An 8205-nucleotide genomic window follows, 5' to 3' on the forward strand; every position below is an offset into this window, starting at 1 on the left:
CTAGAAGACCACAATCCAAACTGATTTCACAGAACTGCACAGGGCATGAAGTGTCCCTGGTAGCATGTCAACCAATTATGTATTGTAACAATCTCAGCTTTGCTCCAATTATTCAAAAGATAATGAGTACATATGACTTTTGACAGTGTGGCCTTATTTCCCTCAGTTTAGCAATAAGAATTTGTGTTAGAAATGCACCTCATCATCTTGCATAAAACATAGAACTGCCGGTTTGGGACTTTTTAGTAGAAAACAATGGCATGCAGGATATTGATATGCCTCCTGTGAATGAGTTGACTTCAGGAGCCCAACTTTACCATGGTACTATTCAATATGCCCAAGGTATCCCCACAGTTTGCAATTATCCCCACAGTTTCTTGGCAGGTGCCCTTAAAGATTTCTTTTGTAGTCTGCAAAAGAAATCTTTAAGGGCACCTTCCAAGAAAAATGTATTATCTCTCGCTACTAATGGGGCAGTCAAGATGCAGTCCTCATGTAAAAAGGACTTGCTATTCACCTGGAGGAGTGCAGTCCGTTGAGAGCCTCCTGCTCGAGTGCCCTCAGGAGACTAGATATGCCTGGGTATGGTGTACCAGGGCCGGGCCATCTGTCCCTTATGCAGAGTTCCTCCTCTGTGACGGTTTGCACCAGACCTCTCTTTTGGTTGGCTGAGGTTTTGTCACTAGTATACTTAATGCCCTTTGAGGCTAGACCTGCCCAATCCTTCTGTCTTATTCTCCCTTTCTACAGGGGTCAGACTTATATCACAGTAGTCTGAGTCTTTCTTTGTCTATTCCTACTTCCTTTTCCTCTTTATCTTTCACTGAAATTACTCTTGATAAATTTCTTGCTCTTCTAATTATATTTTGGTGTCTGTTTCCCAGGAGACATAAACTGATACAATTAGATCAAATTTTAGAAACAGGAATCAGGCCTATAGAAGCACAGGACTTAACTCCATGGCCTCTCCATCTGCTTCTAGGTTGAATTAGCAAGAGAAAAATTCTGATATTCAGAAGCTTGGCTTTGTAGAATGATAATACCTCAATTAAGTCTAACCATCCTGTGGAAATGTAGATTATACTTGGTAGCAAATCATAATGCTGTGAAGACGTTATAAAATCTATAAAGCCATATGACTTTTTCTTTTTTCTTTTTTTTTTTTTTTTTTGAGACGGCGTTTCGCTCTTGTTACCCAGGCTGGAGTGCAATGGCACGATCTCTGCTCACCGCAACTTCCGGCTCCTGGGTTCAGGCAATTCTCCTGCATCAGCCTCCTGAGTAGCTGGGATTACAGGCACGCGCCACCATGCCCAGCTAATTTTTGTATTTTAGTAGAGACGGGGTTTCACCATGTTGACCAGGATGGTCTCGATCTCTTGACCTCGTGATCCACCCACCTCGGCCTCCCAAAGTGCTGGGATTACAGGCTTGAGCCACCGCGCCCAGCCGACTTTTTCACATATTAATATAAATAAGAAATCAGTTTAAACTTACTGGAACTCCTTTTCCAAAAGGAACTTTAGAGGTTGTTTTTAAGCCACCACCAGCACTGACTTTATTGTTTTAAAGCTATTTCTCAGCATTTAATAGAAAAAATGAAAAACAGAGTTACCTGTATTGCTCACAAATTACCTCTAAATTATCTTGTTTATTTTTAAAGGTGAAATCCCTGCTCAAATAACCAATACCCATCACATATATCTTTATCACCCCTGAGAGGATGTAAATAAATACTGGCAGATTATAAAGACTTGTTGATGACAATTTAGAGACCAATAACTCCAAGACAGACCTAAAAGCTCTGCAGCATGACCATATCAAGTGGTGAAAGAGCAAAAGTCAAAGTGAGGGGCTAGGGAAAGATCCCAGGACACCTGGGTGCTAAACCTCCCTCTGCCGTGTTGGAGGAGATCTTGACATTTCCAGGCCTATTTCCTCACTCAGACTGTGAGAGAACAGGTAGTGAGGATGTCTAAGCTTCATTCAATTAGCAAGGCTACTTACCTTGGATAAGCAGAACCAGGAGTGAACCATAAATATTTCCAAGGTGTAAAGTTGGAGCATAAAGAAAAACCTAACCAGTCTTTCCCTCCATCTTCTCAAGGAAGATTGATTTAGAAAAAAATTAACTATCAAGTACAAATGAAAAGATGTTTAACTAGTCATAAAACCTGCAAGTGTGATAAATGAAAGCAAGTAGTTGAACAAAAATTGGGATGCTTTGTACCCTTCTCAATCTTTAATCTGCCCTTACACATCAGGTTCAGGGCCTCCATGAGAGGGGTCATTAAAGACTTAGGGATTATAACAGGTTTTTAGTAAGAAGGCTCTCAGTTTTCCCCTACAACACGCTTAGCATGCACATGCTGGCCAAATAAATCTAGCCCATTTGACTAAACAGAATGTTTCTCTTCTTCTTTTTCTTCTTTTTTTTTTTAAGACAGATTCTTGCTTTGTTGTCCAGGCTTGGGTGCAGTGGTACAATCTTGGCTCACTGCAACCTCCACCTCCTGGGTTCAAGCAATTCTCCTGTCTCTGTCTCCCGAGTAGCTGGGACTACAGGTGCACAACACCATGCCCTACTAATTTTTTTTGTTTTGTTTTTAGTAGAGACAGGGTTTCACCATATTGGTCAGGCTGGTCTCAAACTCCTGACCTCAGGTGATCCACTACCTCTGCCTCCCAAAGTGCTGGGATTACAGGCTTGAGTCACTGTGCCTGGTCCAGAATGTTTAGCTTTTGAGCTACTATTTTAAATACATAGGATAGAACTTTTCCATTTCTATGACCACCAAATAGTTCTAAGAACACCAAATAGTGTTCTCTTTTAATCTAGAAGACGTTATCACTGTCATTGTTGATATAGCATCTACTCAGTTACACTCCTGATTTTCAAAAGTCAAACCCATGTTGCAATCATTACACAAGAAAGGAATTGAGGATAGGGAATACTAAAGATGTCGAATATTATCTCTGAAGAAGCCAAGATTAAACTTTTTATGTCATCTTCATTGTAGTCAATTTCTAAGTCTTTAATAATCCAATTTGAACACAGTTGGGAGTGTCCTCATTAATCTAGGTCTGATGACATGCACAAAGCCACACTAGTGAAGGGAACAAATAAGAAGACTGGCAATCAAAACATAATAAACCAAGCGCCATAATAGAAGAAATCCCAAAATCCAGTTTGAGGAGATGAAGAAAGCAGGATATGAATGGGAAACTGAACAATGAGGGGAGAAGATAGATTTTGGTGGGATTCGGGGGAAAGAGAGAACACAGGTCAGAACAGTATTTGTAAAGATTCCAGAAGCATGAGAGACCAGATACTATTTAAGACTAAGGATACAGTTTGGGAGAATGGGAGCAGATAATGGCGAATGGAAAGACTGGAGAGGTAGGTGGGACCACATCATGATGGAAGGACATGTTGAACCTCCATTTCCAAACACTTTTCACCTACATTCTGAATCTTCTTTTTATCTCCACAATAAACATGCTTAGAAAGCATACTGTCATTTTCTTTTTTTCATTTTTTTTTAAGACAGGACCTCATTCTGCCACCCAAACTGAAGTGCGGTAACATGACCATAGCTCACTGTAATCTCAGACTCCTTGGTTCAAGTGATAGAACTTCCTCTCACCTCAGCCTCCTGAGTAGCTAGGACTACTGGCATGTGCCATCACACCCAGCTACTCTTTTTATAAATTTTTTGTAGAGATGGGGTCTTGCTATGTTGATTAGTTTGTATTGGCATTTTTATAAAAGGGAATAAAGGCTCAGAGTAAAGTGATTTGCTAACATTTCTTTAACAAATGTGCTCTATATTCTACTCATAAGACTGTCTCCTGTATCCTAAAGTGTTAAAAGGTGGCTGGAGGAGGAATGTTGGTAGCAGGTGTTCTCTTGCCATTCATTCTGTAATTCACAAGTTACTCCTAAGCCACAGACTTCCACACCCATCTGCATCACCCATTAGAAAATTCATCCATGGCTTTTATAGGATTTAAGCCTTAGACTGATTCCCTAGAGGGTCGTTGGCAGAAATAAAAAGTGACTCATTAGACAGAATTAGTATCCTGGGATTCTTGCTTCTATTTTTAAAGGTATTAGATCCAGAGAATTCAAGTTATTAATGACAAACTTCACGGGTAAGTTAACCAAGTAAGAATGACAAATACAATTTTCCCTGGAGTATAAACTGCACAGTCACCAACAACTTGGCAAGATTAGGAGCAAAATTTGTACAACAGTTGAGTAATGTGGTGACTTGGCCGTCCTCTCTGTATGAGTGACTTGTCACTGGCTATGAGATCTACTAAGCTAAATCTAGATAAAAGGGGTTTTTAAGTAATAGTAAGTTGATACTTGGACTCTGACTGGATCTTAGCATTTATTTCTCATTTGTCTAAAATTCATTTTTTCAGCCAGATGAAACAATGCTCAAGACATTGAAAGTCAATATGTGTTTATAGCAGGATTCCTAATTTTGGATCAAATAAAATCCATGTTTTCAGGTCTTCTCAATTCTTCCCAGGCACTCTTGAGTTGGGAAGCATAAACAGTATTGAAAATGATGAGTTAAAAAAGATTTATTCAGATACTCAGTTTTGTAGAGATTTCTTACACTAATCTGTGCTATAGGGCATAGTTCAAATATATAACACTTTTGTTATTGGAAATCTGGTAAGCTTCCCATCTAGACAAGGTTTTGGAAATCATATTATGTACTAGGCAAAATGTGATCATATGAACTACATTTTAATTAAAGATTAATGGGCATATTAGAACTTTCTCAAAGTTAGGCTAGAAATATATCTCAAATTACCTTAAGCAGACAGAAAGGAGGAAACCTCATCTTAAGTAAGTGAGTCAGGTACGAATAGATTGAGAAGACCATGCAATGTCATCAGGCTTTCTTCTTCACCTCTGGATCTGCTTGCCTTGATGTGCTCTTCATTCATAGGTTGATATGGTTAAATTTTGGGTCCCCATCCAAATTTCATCTTGAATTGTAATCCCCATGTGTCAAGAGAGAGACCAGGTGGAGGTAGCTGAATCATGGATGTGGTTTTCCCCATGCTGTTCTTGTGATAGTGAGTGAGTTCTCAGTATATCTGATGGTTTTATAAGGTGCTCTTCTCCCTTTGCTTAGCACTTCTTCCTGCTGCCTTTGGGAGAAGGTGTCTTCCTTCCCGTTTGGCCTCCACCATTATTATAAGGTTCCTGAGGTCTCCCCAGCCATGCTGTACTGTAGTCAATTAAGCCTCTTTCCTTTACAAATTACCCAGTATCGGGCAGTTTGTTACAGCAGTGTGAAAACTGACTAATACATAGATTTTCCAAGTCTTGGCAAAACAGTGCCTCTGAGCTCCGTTATTCTAACAGCTGCAGACTCTAGTGAAAGTAAACACCGCTCACCCTGGCACTTAGAAATACAACCTGATTTGAGCTACTTGATCATCCTTGATCACAGTTTGCAGAGGGAATAATGAGCACTTGACTGACCTTTGATTGACCCTGAATTTAGTTGACCTTGAAGTAGGAAATGAGTTGTTTCTCCAGAAGGAAAAAGTGCAGAGCAAGTAAAAATAAATAAATAAATAGCTTACAGACGTCTTCCACACAGGCAAATCAAATACAGAAAATCTTTCCACAGGCAAATCAAATACAGAAAACCTTTCTCTTTTGGTAGCCAAAACAGATAAGCATCTTTAGAAAACACATTTTTGCAACACTCTCTACATATTTGAAGAATATATTATTATGCTGTTAGAAGGAAAAAGATTGTCTTACCCTTCTACCAACAAAAATTGCTTAAAATCACAATTTTTTTCCCAGTAACCAAACTATTAAAATACATTTTTTAATGGACTTAGTTACTTTAAATTCAAGTAACTATGAGTGAACATATTCTCTGCAGTGAAAACAAAAACAAAAAACTTTGCTCATAATATATCTTAATGGAAGTTAATTAGCTGACACAGCCGGCAAAGAAAACAAATAATAAACAGAATGATATTTAGGCAACTAACTAAATTAAAAAGCAGGTCTCTGTTTCTGGAAACTGTCATTGTGCTATATGTCCCCAAACTCTCACACTTATTGCTAAAAATCCCTAGTATCATTCAAAACTTTCTTTACCTCAGATACTTTTAATAAAATGTTGACAAATTCATCTCTGTACACAACTTAGGGAAAAAAAAAAACCTCTATTCCATGACTGCTCAATAAACAGATGTTTACTTGTAATCTGTTGTTCTGATAGCTGACTTTGGGATTTGAGGCAGGGAAAAAGCAGGCAGGGGCAGCGGGAGGATGGAGAAGAGGCTGTGAAGATAGGGACCAGTTAGTGTTTCATGTTAGACCTTAAAAACAAAAGAAAGGAATTCTGAAAGCTGGCACAGTATCACATTATAAACAAAACGCCTTCCCAAGCAGATTGTATAAAAGGCATTTCACAAGTTAAACAATTCCCCTACTGCCGTGGTTGTGAAAGAGCAAAGACTAAAAAAGGAAACAGTCTACCTTCTCTCTCAACTGGTGAAGGCAGATATTCTCAGAATCTTTGAGGCTAAATCTTTCTCATATGAGTTGACTCCATAACATTCTCTCTAATTCCTATTCATTCTAGAAGTGTGATTTGTAATCTCTTCCTTATGAAATTAAAAAGAGGTTTTTTTTTTTTTTAACACAATTTGATGTCATCTTTTGACTTAATTGGGCCAAACTATGGATTTTTTCCCACTCAGAAAGTGAGGCCCATAAAGCTAGAGGTTGGAGAACTGCCCAGAGACGATTTGATTCCTTCGAGGTGGGCTTTCTCACCCACCCCTTCTTCTCCGGATAGACCTGATCATGTTGAAGTGTTGTTTCCCTCTACCTGAGCTTCTCTAATCAAAGGCTGGTTTCTGGATCAGAAATATGGTCGGTGCATACCACTGCTTGCTATGGAGAGTGTTTTGCATATATATGGGTTTTGATAATTACATTTTTTAAATTCTGATAAAAGGCAGTCAGCTGCTTACATATAAAAATAACCCATAATAATCTCCTATTCACAGAACTGCAAATGCTGACATCGGTTTGTTTCATTGTTTAGGCTTTCCACTTACCCTGCCTGTCCATTCCCCTAAACCCATTTCAGTGGAAAATGGGCACATGGTGCATGAGGAAGACACACCTGCTGGGACCCACAGGAAAGGCCGGCACCAACCAGAGGAACTGGAAGAATATTGGCCCCTGGGAAGGAAATCATGTGCTTTGGAACAGTTCATTTAAAACATGATGTGGGCAGGTAAGAAAGAGGGGAGAGAAAATAAAAGTTGTCTTTGCCTGGCTCTGCTCCTGCTGGTTTTGCTACATCCTGCAGAGAGGGGTGTGGAAGTTAAAAGCTCTTGTGTTGTCTTAGTCAAGCCTAGAACTGAAGCCGCCCAACATCAAACCCGCCCAATTGTCCAGGACCAGCATCATTTCCAGCACTTCCAGTTGTCCATAGCTGCACTTCCAGGAGTAAACAGGCAACTGAAATACAAGTTGGTCAGCAAAAATCCTGGGAAACAAGTTCCTGGTAGAACAATGGCTAGATAAGAGGATCACTTCTGTGTCCATATTACAGTGAGGTGCTAAATGTCACAACCCAAACCACAGGAGCTTTTCAAACCAAAATCATAGCTTGAACTGCAGTGAGCAGAAAAGCATTCCGTTAATACACACTTGTTAAACTTTAAAAAAGTACATTGCCAGTACACATGCAATTGCCTGATCCATAACAGACATGCCAAATGTTTGAATATATAAATTAAAAATTATTCCTAGCTGCTTTGGTTCAAAGTAGGTGTTCCTCCAAAATTCATATGTTGGAACTTAAAGCCCAAAAGGAACGTAAAGCCCAAAGTGATGGTATTAAGGAAAGGAGCATTTGGGTGTTGATTAGGTCACACTGGCTCTGCCTTCTTAAGCTAATTAGTGCTTTTTTTTTTTTTTTTTTTTTTTTTTTTTTTTTTTTTTTTGAGACAGAGTCTTGGGGTCGCCAGGCGCCAGGCTGGAGTGCGGTGGCGTGATCTCGGCTCACTGCAACCTCTGCCTCCCGAGTTCAAGCAATTCTCCTGCCTCTGCCTCCCGAGTAGCTGGGACTACAGGCACATGCCACCATGCCCAGCTAATTTTTGTATTTTTTTTAAGTAGAGACGGAGTTTCAC

This window comes from Saimiri boliviensis, chromosome 4 (assembly GCF_048565385.1).
Source record: "Saimiri boliviensis isolate mSaiBol1 chromosome 4, mSaiBol1.pri, whole genome shotgun sequence".
Taxonomy (NCBI): domain Eukaryota; kingdom Metazoa; phylum Chordata; class Mammalia; order Primates; family Cebidae; genus Saimiri; species Saimiri boliviensis.